The 15,401-nt window shown below is 44.2% G+C and overlaps 1 pseudogene; it reads left to right on the top strand.

Annotated features, from left to right (window-relative positions):
- Positions 1-987: 987 nt before the first annotated feature.
- LOC112089165 lies at positions 988-14,147 on the top strand (annotated as a pseudogene).
- The last annotated feature ends 1,254 nt before the right edge of the window (positions 14,148-15,401 follow it).

The following is a 15,401-nucleotide window of genomic DNA, read 5'->3' as shown; positions in this document are numbered from 1 at the left end:
TCAAACATTAAAATGGAAGAAAATCTAACAAATAGATGTATTCAACAATAGAGAATAAAAAAAAACAAATAAATCCAAACTATTATTAGATTTCCAAACAACCAAATGAAAAACTATTATAGTCTGCGTAAAGTTAACTAGTATATATATATATATATATGCGCTTATTGTAAGTATACGTTTTTTGATAAGTCTTTTCAAGTTCAGCATCAACTATCCAAAATTAAGCTTGAGAAGAAGGCTTACTTGTAACGAAAAGTAAACAAGAAAATTACCAAGTGTCGTTAGCTTAACTGGTAAAAAAATCTGATGCAAAGCCTAAAGATCACATAATTGAATAATGTTTAAACTGTTTTGAGTTTGGGAGAACTACGGGTTTTGGTACAAAATTTCCTGATAATTTAAAAGAAAAATAAACAAGAAAATTAAAATTAATAAAGATTTGAGTTTGATAGAATATGTATTTTTTGGAATATATATATATATATATATCTGAATATTGATTATATGTCTAGATAATAGTACACAAAACTTATTATTTAAGGAATTTATTGGATTTAATTCTATATTTTATTTAAATATCATTAGGTTATAATATTTTGAAGTCTTTAAGATAATATTTTGGACTCACGACATATCTGAACATAATTATCGTCACGGAAGAGAAAGAAAAATTATGGTCACACTATATGGCAAAATATCTGAACAAGATTGCATTCACAATAACAAACTGAAAATAAATATTTTTTCTATTATTCTCAAATCAATGAATTAACACACAAAAATGGTAGAGAAACAAATAGTGTTGGATCTCTGTCTGACTAATTCAAAAAGATAAGAATTAATATATCTCCATCTTAATAATATATAAATAGCTGATGCCTAATCGTTCTTTGCTATAGAATAGATTTGATAGAAAATTATATCAAACAAGGAATGAAGGGAGCTTCATTTTATTGCTACTGCATTGGATGTCTAATGCTTACGATGTCGGTGTATAGAATATCTGGCCAGTTATTTATGAATCAAGGTATTTAGCGCCTAGCACTTTTTTGAACATTGTTTAATCATATATATATAATATGCAGGGAGAAAGTAATCATACCAAAAAATAAAGGATACATATATCTGCAAGGCGAGGGAATTCAAAAGACGATAATATCATACGAGTACGACGGTCATCAAGCCACCGACACACGTGCCACTTTCACCGCCTGTTCCGATTACATCGTCATCTCAGGCATTACCTTTAAAGTATATATGTTTTATAGTTTATCTAGCTAAATCCATGGAACTTTCTTTCTTGCTAGAATATTGATTGATTGATAGTAGAGATATGCATATAATTAAAAGTGTGATTGATGGATTATAATTATTATGGTCGCAGAATACATATAATGTGCCACTAGTGACTCCATTAGCAAACCCAGTAATACAAGCGGTGGCTGCGAGGATGCTTGGAGACAAGTACGTAATGATTGATTCTAGTTTCGACGGATTACAAGATACGTTGTTTGACGCTCTAGGAAGACATTACTACAAGCGATGTGTCATTTCTGGTGGCGTCGATATAATTTTTGGTTATGCACAATCTCTTTTTGAGGTACATATCATAAATCCATTGTCAGCAATTTTTTTTTAATGTTGTTTTTGAAAGTAACTGACCATATAAACACTTGTATGTAGTGTGTTTCTTCATACAGTAACCTTTTAATTATTTTAGCTTAGAAGCCTTTAAAATAGAAGGTGTACTGGACTCAAAATCATAATTTAAGTTTAAAATCTTAAGCATAATATTGTATAGAACAAATCTTGGACAATTTTCTAAAATAGCATATTTTTAAGTTTTGTTCCAAACATAGCACCATTATTTAAAACTTCAATAATACTCATAGGACAAAGTTGAATATTGTCTCTCTTACCCCAATTCGGATCTTGGAGCCTGAATCATACATCTGCTAGAGGTAATGGCGTGGCTGAAGCCATTGCAGTAAGTGTCACAAGGGACCATCGATGCCAGTCATACATTGCTAACTCTGGTCCTGTTGGCTTTGCCACATGATTACCTCGGAAGCTCTAGCTGGATAATGCTCTGCAGTTGGTAGTCTCACGATCCCCACTCGGTTCTCTTCTGTTGTTTAGTATCCGCACACGAGGTTAATTTGGTAAATGTAAATAGGTGAAGCTCGGAGATTCTTGTTTAAATAGAGGTGGGGTCGATGTGATATCTTCGAGGTATTTGAACGAGGTCAACTAAGCGAGGTAAGAGTTAATGATTATAAGTCTCGAGTATTTTAGTCTTTATTTCAGATTACAGATCCCATAATAAATGAAATTACAGGACTATTTATAGTGTTCAAATTAGGTTACATCTCGGTCAGAGTAGCTTGGGCGGCCGGGTAGATAGACCTGACCGACCGTCTATCGGAACGTCGCGATGGCGAGCTGCTTCATCAACGTCGCCGTGGCGAGCTGCTTCATCAACGTCGCCGTGGCGAGCTGCTCCTTTGATATGAAAGGCTCATCTCTCCAAACAACCTCATTTTGGTCTTTGCGAATGGGCTTATCGATCTTTGATCTTATTGGGTTCTCCACTTCACTAACGGGCCTGATCGAAATTACAAAAAGGGGGCTGTGCTCAGCCCACCTACAACAATTGTCCCCCCCCCCCCAGTCCGTTGATGGAGATGTTACTTCGATATTCAACGCATCGAGTTGGCAAACTTTTCAATCCTCGGGACCTCGATATCGATGTGAGATCTTCGGGGTCGAGGTGATACTTGGGGGATGAAGAATCGCAAAGAGCAACGGTCGACTTGGGAAGCGAAGAGTCGCAAAAAGCAACGGTTGACTAGGGGAGCGAAGAGTCGCAAAAAAGCAACTGTCGACTAGGGGAGCGAAGAGTCGTGAGTGGAAGCGTTATTCTCGGGGAGCACATGGAATCCGCCACTAAATAAGATACTGGGAAGCGTCCGGATCATGATTACCTTCCTCGGTAACTGCTGCTTTTTCTTCCTTATATATTATGTTCTCCTTCTCTTCTTCTCATTTCTTCTCCGTTTACAAAAGGTAATCTTTTTCTCCCTTCTCTCTCGAAATCCTTTCTTTCTCTAGAACTCGTCCTTATGCTATTTTATTTCTATCGCTATTCGACATCGAGCAATGTCTTCGGGGGGTCAGCGCATCGAATCTAGCTTAGAGTCTGGCTCTAGATCCAAACATGAAGCTTCTGGGAGTGCTAGCTCTTCTCCTGAGGTGTCTTCGAGGTCCGACACTCAATCGGATCGAGGAGATTCTCCACTGGTTGAATTGGCGGATCGAATCCGTTCTGACGGGGCGTCTTCGCGAGGTGAAACTTTGGATCTTTGAATAGTTCCTTTCGAGGAAGGTCGTCGCGATGGGGAGGCTGCGGAGCACGTCGAGGAAGAGGTTGATGAAGGGGGTGAAGAAGAAGACGATCAGGGCGAGGAAGTTAGACCTCGACGAAAAGGTTCCAAGCGTAAGGGAGCTATCAAGAATCGCTTGGAAAATATTCCGTCACAGATGACGGTTCAGCGCCTAGAGGAGTTTTGGTCGCGATATGGTTTTCGAGGCGAGCTGATGGCGCCGGGACCCAAAGATCGGCCATGGCTAGCTCCGGAGGGTTGGGTCACGCTTTACGAGGCGTGGTTCAGTCTTTGCCATCTTTGGGTGCCCCTGCCGAGGTTCTTGACGGACTACGTCCATCGGAGGGGTATTGCTTTCTCGCAAATTCTCCCTCCGAGAATCCGGTTTATGGTCGCGGCTCTGTTATTGGGGAGCGAGGTTGGGGTCGACGTCGATTGGCGTTTCTTCGAGGAGATGACCAACGTCCAAAAGAACAACTCGATCCCGGGCATGTACACGATAAAAGCCAGGAAGGATTGTTCCCTGGTTTATCCTGTCAACAGAACACCAAGCTGGGAGGCGTCGTTCTTTTACGCGAAGGTGGACGAGGCGTTGGTCGTCGATACGACCAGGGATTTTAGGAACGAGTGGAGCAGAAGCATCGGTAGATTATCAGTTTGGCCATACTTCGAGTCTTTCCTTGTCTCTTACTGATGTTTATTTGTCTTTCGCAGATCGAAACGTTCGAAGCGTTCCCGGAGAACTATCACGTAAATCTTCAGAAGATCAGGGCTGTTGGGATACAACATTGGCCCGATATACATCGTTTAAGAGTCGAGGCTGCCATCACTCGCATTACAAACGGTAAGCTCGATGTTATTGATACTTCTTCCGTAATTTACGTCGTCTAACACGTTTTTCGTTTCAGCTAGTTGGAGCAGAGAGAATAATCTGAGGGAAAGAGCGATTGCAATGGCTCCAATTCAGCTGAACGCGCCCAGCCTCGCTGCACGTCTGAAGGCTAAAAAGAGCGGGAGTAAGGATCGGGGTCCTTCTGCTTCTTGGCCTGTACGTACGGATCCGGTGCCGGCCCAAGAAGAGGTCGAGGTTGTTCCTCAACGCGATGCGAACCTCGAGTCCGTTGCTGAAGGTGGGGTCGAGGCTCAGAGCGCTGAAGGCCAAGTGGAAACTCGGCAAATGGATGATGAAGCCGATGAAGCCACGCAGTCGGCAAGGCGCGAGGAGAAGAAGCAAAAGAAGAGAAAGCGCGAGGAGAAGAAACAGAAGAAGGGGGAAGCCGAGGCTGCTCGCCTCGCCGAGAAGGAGGAGGTCGCCAAGGCTAAGGGGAAAGGGAAAAAGAAGAAACCTTCCGGGGATGGCGATGATGGCGGTCAAGTTGGAGGGGAGGCTGCGAGCAAACGACCTAAGGTTGATCCACCTGGTAATGACAAGGCCAAAGAGATCGATTGGAGCTTTTCGTTCGAGTACCCCGAGTCGAACGAACCGTTTGTCAACAATGTTGACAAATGTGCTGAGCTGTTCGGGATGATAAGGAGCTCCACTTCCGAGGTTCCTGCCGGCACCGATGGGGCTTTCAAAGACATGGCGAGCTTCGCCTTCAAGGTATGTCCGGAATCCTTACTTCACACTTTTGTTTGTGGTCTATCTGTGAGGTCGACTGAAATAGTTCTTTTTATCATCATTTTTTTTAGTTCATAGCAAGCTGCAACCGCGCAAGGGGACAGTACATGCGCTGGCTCCGGAATAGTGCTGCTCGGCTGAAGGATGCCCAGGCTGCCGGTGAAAAGGCAGTGAAAGAGCGTGACATCGCTATCGAGCAACGAAGGGTCGCCGAGGACAATTGGCAGACCATGAAAATAAAGGCAGAGCAGCTCGATGCCGGGGTGAAGGAACTGACTGACAAGATCGAGGCTATAAAGCAAGAGAATCTGGACTTAGTCAATAACCTTCAGATAGTTAATGAGGCTAAGATCCAGGTTGAAAAGTCGATCGCTACCGAGGTTGTCCGGGCACAGCGGCATGCTTAAGAGAGGATCGAGGTGGAGACGACTCGTATTTGGGCGGATGCTGAGGCCAAGTACTCAGGTCGAATAGATCGGCTGAGGACTCGCATTGCTCAACAAGAGTCGATTGAGCAAGTCAAGCTTGATCTCGTGCAAGCTCGAGGTACACTGGAATGCCTCGACCTTCTGAAGGAGCAAGAGATGTCCGAAGCGGAGCTGAGGACTGAACTGGAGACATCGAAGCTCGACTGCGAGCAAAAGCTGGAGGACCTCAGACTCGCAGATCTCGAGGAGGGCGACTTGCCTCCGCCTTATCCTGAAACTCCGGATGGTGGTTCGGATCATGACGATGTTGAGGATGAAGAGAACCACGAGGGCGGTAATCAGCCTGAAGAATAGATCTCACCTGCCTTTTCCTTATTTGTTATCGCCTCTTTTCTTTTTACTTTTTGTTTTTCCTCGTTTGTAAGGACCCGACCTAATCTCGTTAATGAATTTTCCTTTTTTGTAAGTATCAGCTCGCAATTTAAGTCATAAAAAGACAATTGAACCGAGGTATATTTTAACAGAGCAAAACGACTAAATTGAAGTAATATCTCGCGATTTATATTGTAAATAATAATGGATACGAGATAAAACTTGATCTAAAAGAATTTTAGATGCGAGGTATGAGATATAACTCGACCTAAGAGAACAATAGGTGCGAGATATAACTTGGCCTAAAAGACATTAGGTGCGAGGTATGACTCGGCTTAAAAGACAATAGGTGCGAGGTATGACTCAGCTTAAAAGACAATAGGTGCGAGGTATGACTCGGCTTAAAAGACAATAGGTGCGAGGTATGACTCGGCTTACCCTGTTTTATTTCATTAATCGTGTCCGAATAAGGAGGATGACCTCGACGTAATTATTCGGGTGATTTAAGAAAAGATGCGGGACTGGTCCCGGCTTATTCTCTTGTAATCGCAAGGTTTTTGTTTCTTAGGATTTATTAAGAGGTTGCATTGTAGGGAAATGCGTATTAGGAGATCGAACATCTAGCTAGGATGTCGATGTAAAAGATGTCGATGTAAAAGTTGGTATAAACAAAAATTTTATTAATAGCTGTACCTCGTAAGAGGTTGCCTACGTACCCAACAAACTGGGATCAAGCCGATCGTAGTTCAGATATCTAGCTCAACCGATTATAGCTCGGTGAGCGTCCTTTTTTTTTTTTTTTTTTTAGTAGTAATACCGCTTAATGTTCATCGAGTTCCATGATCGAGGTATCATTTCGCCGTCCATCGTCATGAGCTCGTAGACGCCAGGTTTCACAACGTTTGGTATCTGGTAGGGTCCTTCCCACTTTGCGCCCAGTTTTCCGGCGCGGTATTCTTGGGTATTCTCGAACACCTTGCGAAGGACGAGGTCGCCAGTTTCGAAGTGCCTACCTTTCATTCGTTTGTTGTAGTAACGTGAGATTTGCTGCTGATAGTTTTGCATGCGTAACAGAGCGTGATCTCGCTCCTCCTCGAGCATGTCGAGGCTATCCTTCATCATTGTTCCGTTCCTTTTACTGTCTTGTGTCAACATCGTTCTACGTATGCTTGGTAGACTGACCTCGGCAGGAGCTAAGGCTTCCATGCCGTGAGACAATGAGAAAGGAGTTTTATTCGTCGATCGTCGCGGTGTAGTTCGATGTGACCATAGGACTCCGTCCTTTCTTATCCTCGAGTCTCTTTTTAATGCCGTCGAGGATAGTCTTGTTGGTTGCCTCGGCTTGTCCGTTTCCTTGTGGGTATTGTGGTGTAGACTTGCTAAGTCATATTTTCCATTTGGCGCAGAAGTCCTCAAATACATCGGAGATAAACTGAGGGCCATTATCGGTGACGATCTCGTAGGTTAGTCCGTGGCGGCAGATGATGTTTTTCCAGACGAAGTTCTTCACGTCGGTTGCTTTGACTTTGGCGTAAGATTCGGCCTCAACCCATTTCGTAAAATAATCAGTGATGATAAGTAAGAATCGTTTCTGTCGGGATCGAGGAAGTGGACCCACGATGTCCATCGCCCATCGCATGAAGGGATAAGATGGTGAGGAAGCGGCTAGGAGCTCGGCTGGCGCGTGGATCATCGGTGCATGCCGTTGACATTGCTCGCAGCGAGCTACGAATCGGTCACAATCTGTAAGCATTGTCGGCCAAAAGTGGCCGTGGTTCTTGATTTTTAGAGCGAGAGCTCGGCCGTTGGAGTGATTTCCACACGCTCCTTCGTGTGTCTCTCGCATGACATCGAGCGTCTCCTTGCCGTACAGACAGTTGAGCAGGGCGCCTGTCGAGCTCCAACGATAGAGGTCGCCGTATGACTGAACGTATTTGGCGCTTCGAACTTTTAAACACCTCGCTGCCCATCGGTCGGGTGGGACTTGGCCATCTGTAATATAGAGCAAGATTTCGATCCTCCAGTCGTCGGTTGTTGGCTCTTGTTCAGCAGGTTCATCGACGACATCGGAAGGGGGCAACTCGATGGCGTCCATGCTGCTTGCATCGAGCTCTCGAACGGCACATACTCCTCGAGGTGGAACGATGCTGGGGGAGTTGATACTTTCGACCGGGATGACGCGTCTTTGATGTGGTTCGGATGTCAAAGCGAGAGCGGCCAGTGCGTCTGCGGACGTGTTGTCGCTTCTCGAGATTCTGGTGAGGGTAAAAGATTCGAAGCGATCGGTGAGATGCTTGACGGCTTTAAGATACAAGTCCATCCGGTCGTTTCTGGTGTCGTAGTCGCCGCTGTATTGGCTGGCAACGAGCTGGGAGTCGCAGAAAGCTTCGATTTTCTTGACCCCGATTCCTTGGGCTAGACGAAGTCCTGCGAGTAAAGCCTCGTACTCTGCTTCATTATTGGAGGCTGGAAATTCGAGCCGGAACGATTGCTCCAATATCTCTTTTGTCGGAGACTCTAGTCGGATGCCAATACCTGCGCCTCGGGACGAGGAGGATCCGTCGACGAACAAGGACCACTTCTCGTCAGGTAGGTCGGTCTGGATTAACTCTGGCGGAAGCTCTATCAGAAAATCTGTGAGGACCTGCGATTTGGCACTTGTCTTATTACAAAACTCAATATCATACTCCGTCAGCTCGACAGCCCACTTCGCCATGCGACCTGTCTAGCTCGGGCTGTGTAGTATCGTTCGAAGTGGTTTATTGGTCAAGACGTCGACGGAATAAGATTGAAAGTAAGGTCGTAGCTTTCTGGCGGACATGATGTCCGCGAGTGCGAGTTTTTCCAAGGTTGGGTAACGTTTTTCCGCGTCATCCAGAGTTTTACTAACGTAGAAAATCGGTTTCTGCTCGCCTCGATCTTGTTTGACTAAGACGTCGCTCACCGCTGAGCTCGACACAGCGATGTAGAGGTAAAGGGTTTCGCCTGTTTCGGGTTTTGCTAAAATCAGTGGGCTGGCGAGGTACTCCTTCAGTTGTTGGAAAGCCTCCTCACATTTGCTATCCCACTCGAAACGTTTATTGCCTCGGAGGAGTTGATAGAACGGGAGACACTTATCTGTGGATCGCGAGATGAATCGGTTAAGCGCCACGATCCGGCCGGTAAGATGTTGGACCTCGCGAGTGTTGCGAGGTGATGGGAGATTGATTAGGGCATCGATCTGCTTCGGATTTGCCTCGATTCCTCGTTTAGTGACAATGCAGCCGAGGAATTCTCCGGAAGTTACCCCGAAAGTACACTTAGTCGGATTGAGCTTCATCTGGTATTGATTTAAGACGGTGAAGCAAGCTTGCAGATGACCGATGTGATCACCGGCGGTAAGTGATTTCACCAGCATATCATCGATGTAGACCTCCATTGTTCGTCCCAATTTCTCGGCGAACATGTGGTTGACTAATCGTTGGTACGTTGCGCCCGCGTTTTTTAAGCCGAATGGCATTACCTTATAACAATAGGTCCCTCAATCGGTGATGAAGGACGTCTTTTCACGATCTTCGGGATGCATCGTGATTTGATTATAGCCGGAGAAGGCGTCCATGAATGACAGGAGCTCGTTCCCTGCCGTTGCCTCGACAATTCGATCTATATGTGGTAAGAGGAAACTATCCTTTGGGCACGCTTTGTTGAGGTCGGTGAAGTCCACGCAGATTCGCCATTTGCCATTTTTATTTTTGACGACAACTGGGTTTGCTAACCACTCCGGGTATTTGACCTCGACGATCGATCCGGCCTTCGACAGACGTTCGACTTCGTCATTGATGGCTTGGGCTTTCTCAGGACCTAACTTTCTCCTTTTCTGCTTGATTGGATTAAACGTAGGATCGATGTTGAGCTCGTGACTTGTTATCGCGGGATCGATCCCAGGCATATCACGTACTGACCAGGCGAACGTCGATGCATTTCGGCGAAGAAGTCTAACGAGCTCCACCTTAATCTCTTCTTTTAAGTCGGCTCCGATTCCTACGCATCGTTCGGGGTCACTTTCGTCGATGTTTACTTGGACGATGAGTTCTTGCTTGGGTCTTTCCTGAGATGGTAAATCGGCTTGGGTTACGGGTAAAATCGTAAGGAACGCCTTGGCTGGGACCATGGATTTGAATCGAAGCTTGTGTTCGGCGGCGAAGCAGAGTCTCGATATATCTTGAGAGCCTCAAATGGTTTTTACCCCGAACGCGGTTGGGAACTTGAGGCATTGATGATAGGTTGATGGCACCGCCTTCATGGATTGTAGCCTTGGTGTTCCCAGAATCACGTTATAGATGGCAGGTTTGTCGATGACGACAAATTTGACGAGGCGGGTCGTCTTCGCCGCGTAGACCGGGAGTCTGATCGTTCCGATCGAATAGACCGTATCTCCATTGAACCCTGTGAGTGGCTTTACCGAGGACTTGAGGTGATGGTTCGCCAACTCCATTTTATCGAGCGTTTCTTTGAAAATTAGGTCTACTGAGCTTCCCGTATCGACCAGTATCCGCGATACTTCGCAATCTGCGATCCGCAGCTCGACCACAAGCGGGTCGTTGTGTGGCATGTCGACTCCTTCTGTGTTGGCCTCGGTGAATGTGATCGCATCACTTTCAGCTGTCTTGGAGCTTTTGACCTACCATTTTTGCGCGAGCATGACCTGGCGGCCATACTTTTTTATCGATCTGACGGAGTCGTTGCATGTCGATAGGCCTCCCATAATAAAAAACACCTTTTTTCGAGATGCCGGGGAAGTGTCACCTCGAGGTTGGTTACCTCGGTCTCTCTTCGCGAGATCGTTGTTGGGTCGCTCGTTCGTTGGGGGAGGAGGTGGAAACTGCTCGGTGGGAACCGTTGGTCGAGCTTCGTTGTTACGCGGTGCGGTGTTTTGGGGCTGGTTTGCTAATGCGATCTCTCCCTTTCGATATTTGGCGAGCAAATAGGCCTGTAGCTCGCGACACATCGCAGTCGGGTGACCGTACTTGTTGTGATAATCGCAGAAAGGTCGTGTCTCCCCGCGGTCTCCTCGTTGCTAGGTGTTTGATTGGTTTTGATATTGGCGATTCTGTTGTTGTTGAGTGCTAATGTTGTATGTCGCTCCCCGGCGATTGTCACCTCGATAATTATTGTCGAGGTGTTGTCGAGGTTCCTGATAATCTTGTTTGGCGATTTCTTTGTGAGGTTGCTGCTTCGGCGTCGCTTTTGCTGGCGATGCGATCTCTTTCTCTTCCTCGTCCTCGATGTATAAGGTGGCACGGTGAAGCACGGTGAAGCGCGTCTTCGAGAGTTCGGGGTTTGCTGAACTTGAGGCTGTCCCGAAACTTCGTATCGATTCGCAGGGCATTTCGAAGGGCTGACAGCGATGCTTCGTCAGTCACGGTGATACGAGAAACGATCGCATTGAACCTGCCAATGAAAGACCGAAGGAATTCTTTTTCGCCTTGTTTGATCTGGAAGAGATCAGCACTGGAAACTGCGCCTTGGACGTACATCATGTACCTCTTGAGGAAGGCAGTTGACAATGCTTGGTAGCTGTCAATCGAGTTCGCTTTTAACTTGGAGAACCAAATGAGAGCCGCATCACTGAGATTTTTGACAAACAGTTGGCAGAAACCAGCATCTTTCTCCTCGGGGGTGAATCGTGCTCGGCCCATTTGAATGTTGAACGCGGTCATGAATTGGCTTGGGTCTGAGTTGCCCGTATACGTTGGGAGATTGAACTTCACTTGAGTTCTTATCGGGAAATCGGTGATTCAGGTCGTGAATGGGGTGCTTTGGCTTTCTTTCAGCACACGGTCGATCTCAGGTGCCGAGCTAGTAGCTTGATGTACAAGCGAGGTCATGGCTCGCAGTTTGGTTCTCATTTCGTTCATCTCTTCGTCATGTTGTGGATTTCTACTTTGAAATCGTCGCGTATCGTGCTCGGGAACTCCGATATTCACCTCGTCACAATTCGAGGTTGGGTGATTTTCTGTCGTCGGTGGTGCGGGAGAGTCTCCGAATAAGGCGCGCTGTACACGCTGGATTTCTTGCGCTCGTCTTTCCGGCGCTTGGGGCTCTGACGAGTGCAATATGTTGACCTGGTCTTGACAAGAGAGTTGTGCCGCAGCTAGTTCGTTTAGGCGAATGCTTGTCTGATGATTCAGCTCTTCCATTCGAGCCATCATCGTTGTGAATAACGCTGTGACGTCGGCGGGGGCCGGCGTGCTTCGATTCACATCCTGTGCTACTGGGTGCAAGGTCGCGTTTTCTACGGGGTTCATCATTGGTGATTGCCTATTCGAGGTTTCCGGGTTGGTAACTGGTGATACGTTAAGTCCCTCCTCGGCAGTAGTCGATGTGGGTAGACTGGTTGTCTCGTTGGTTTGAATTCCTGACATTATCGAGCCCCTCTTTGCGTAGAAAGAAATCTCTTGGCCCCACGGTGGGCGCCAATTGTTGTTTAGTATCCGCACACGAGGTTAATTTGGTAAATGTAAATAGGTGGAGCTCGGAGATTCTTGTTTAAGTAGAGGTGGGGTCGATGTGATGTCTTCGAGGTATTTGAACAAGGTCAACTAAGCGAGGTAAAAGTTAATGATTATAAGTCTCGAGTATTTTAGTCTTTATTTCAGATTAAGGATCCCGTAATAAATGAAGTTACAGGGCTATTTATAGTGTTCAAATTAGGTTACATCTTGGTCAGAATAGCTTGGGCGGCCGGGTAGATAGACCTGACCGACCGTCTATCGGAACATCGCGCTGGCGAGCTGCTTCATCAACGTCGCCGTGGCGAGCTGCTTTATCAATGTCGCCGTGGCGAGCTGCTTATTTGATATGAAAGGCTCATCACTTCAAACGATCTCGTTTTGGTCTTTGCGAATGGGCTTATCGATCTTTGATCTTATTGGGTTTCTCCACTTCGCTAACGGGCCTGATCAAAATTACAAAAAGGAGCTGTGCCCACCTACAACATCTTCTTTCCTCAAATCACTATGTTAGGAGGTATTTGTATCTTCTTTAGGAAGGAAATGTGCTGCTAAGGGTACCTGCTGGTATCTTCAAGCCTTCGCTTTTCTTTTTTCTAAAATTTTGTACCCGTATCTCCTTTCTTATCAATAAATTAATGTAAAAAAAACAATAATAGGACAAAATTAATATTAAAATGACGCAAATTCTTTCCTAAAAGAGGAAACTAAAGCCTAAATGGGAAAAGAAATCCAAACATAATACTTTTTTCATTTTTGTATCATTAAAGATAACAAACATTTTCACACAATAATGTCTGCTACTTTTGGAATTTTAATTTTAATTTGCTAGATCTGGAACAAAATTAAGTTTTTGAGGTATTTTAGAGTATTTATGAAAAAAAAATTATTGAAAGAATATATAATACCGATCTATAAATTTTTACACAATGAAATAAATTACATTGCCGAAAATCCGGTAACTTAAATCCTTTTTTGGGTAGAAAACTTATTATCAAAACTTAATATTTTTTTGGTATTGACCGTGAAAACACTTAAGAATATACAAATATAAAGAAATTATGTTTCTATTAATATGAACTATATACGTCTTAACAAAGTTAATAATGGTGAATATTGTTTTTTTTTTTAACACTAATAATTTTGAATATAACAACAAAAAAGGAATGCACGTTGAATTTGACGTTGGGGATCTATGGACCGGAGAGACCGTACGGAACGATAACCGCGCAGGGATGGAAGTCGCCGAAAGATAGGGGAGGATTTGTTTTTAAAGACTGCACCGTTTGTTCTGCCGTTAAAGGAAAAGGCAAAGCGTTGCTGGGACGAGCGTGGGAACCTTAAGCACGTGTCATCTTTTACCGTTCAAAGTTATGCACTTATACGATGCTATTTTGCCTATTGGTTGGGATGCTTGGAGAGCAAAAGGCCAAGAGTATGCAATTTCTTATCTTTTTTTTTATGAATCATGGGAGTTCTGGGCCTTCGGATCTCTCCCATCACCCGAAGTCAGCCTTTAGATATTTCGTTATAGATAACCCTCCGTCCCATAAGGGATTTGAATCCGGGACACAAAGAAACCTTTTCTTTTTTACTTTAATTATTTTAGAACCTTAGGTCTTAACGTCATATTCCGATTAATTATAATAAAAGATGGTACAACAATATCGTTTTAGGGGCAATACAACGTTTGTGGAGTATGGTTGCACACTTGCACTGGAGCTGGAGCGGACATGTCACGAAGAGTAGCATGGTGAAGAAGGCGTGTCAAGAAGAAGTTCTTAACCTCACTAATGTTTCTTTTATTGATCAAGAAGGCTGGCTTAACAGTCTTCCTATCAAAGTGTAGAAGTGTTAAAGGTGGATTGGTTCCAGTTCAGTTTGTTAAAACCGTCGTAAAAATAAAACTAACATCATAATGGTGGCGTGTAATTTTTATTATATATTTCTCATTATAAAAAAAGTACTAGCTTAGTACGTTGTTAAAAAAAAAAAAGATTTCAAAATTGATTACTTATGTATAACTAGATTCTAAATTAAGATGGCATTAAGTTATTTATAACATATGTTTTATGATTTGCAATTAAACATTAATCTATATTATCCATCCGTCTAATTAACCGTCATCTAAAAAAATGACGTGACTTTTAAGAACACAATTTTTATTATATTGTATTTTTTGTTCATTCCTAGTTCAGATTTCTCTTCTCTCCCATAACGGGGCGACGCTTAAGCGGATCAACAAAACCACCTGCCTTAATCCCTCCGGCTGACGTCGACCATACTTCTTCTTTCTACACTTAGTTTATTAGACCAGCAATAAGTAATAATGGGTTTCCTTTCTTTCATGCCAGATAAACTTTCGTTCGTTTCTCGCATCTGTTTTCTCTTCTTCCAGAAGGGTGTTTGTCCGGCATTTGATAATTGATTTTTCTGAGTTAATTCTGTCGGTGTGTATTCGTTGAGTAAAATCTCCGTTGGTAGATGGAATTTACTCTATTTGGATAAATTTCAAATCCTTAAACCACCTTGCATTTTTTTCTATCTAAATGCTATTTTGATATTGTTCTTCAGTTTCTATATCAAATCCCTATCAATCTTCAGTGATAAGATATGATGCCTGATGTCTATCGCAAATCCCTTTCGTTGTTGACCACTGGAACACACACAGATTACTATACTGATGGATGCATACGTTCAAGTTGTAAGAGTCAAGAAGTTGACGATCAACTGGGACACATGTGTAGCACAGTGCAAAAGGCGCGGGAAACTCAATTCGAAGACAAGGTGAATAACCTAAGTGGTGCTGACGTGGCGGCTAGGAATTGGAGGTGGCAGGAAACTGTTATGAGAGATCGAGTATCCAAGATATGAATATCAGAGGATCTTAACGAGAAGGAAAGAAGCTATACATAATTGGTGAAAAGGTGTATAAGGGAAGTAAGAAGGGTTTCGGGGAGAATAACCCTTCAGAGAGAACAAGTCACAAGAAACTAGCCGCGTGAGAGGTTAGGATTTTTAGTGAGTGTTTCATTGTCTTAGTTACACTGCTGTTACTGTGTTTAGGTTGGGTAGATTAAAAGTTGGTCAGTATCGAGTTCCA

Source organism: Eutrema salsugineum, unplaced genomic scaffold (assembly GCF_000478725.1).
Source record: "Eutrema salsugineum unplaced genomic scaffold, Eutsalg1_0 scaffold_12, whole genome shotgun sequence".
Taxonomy (NCBI): Eukaryota; Viridiplantae; Streptophyta; class Magnoliopsida; order Brassicales; family Brassicaceae; genus Eutrema; species Eutrema salsugineum.
This window is presented reverse-complemented; position numbering and strand designations above follow the sequence as displayed.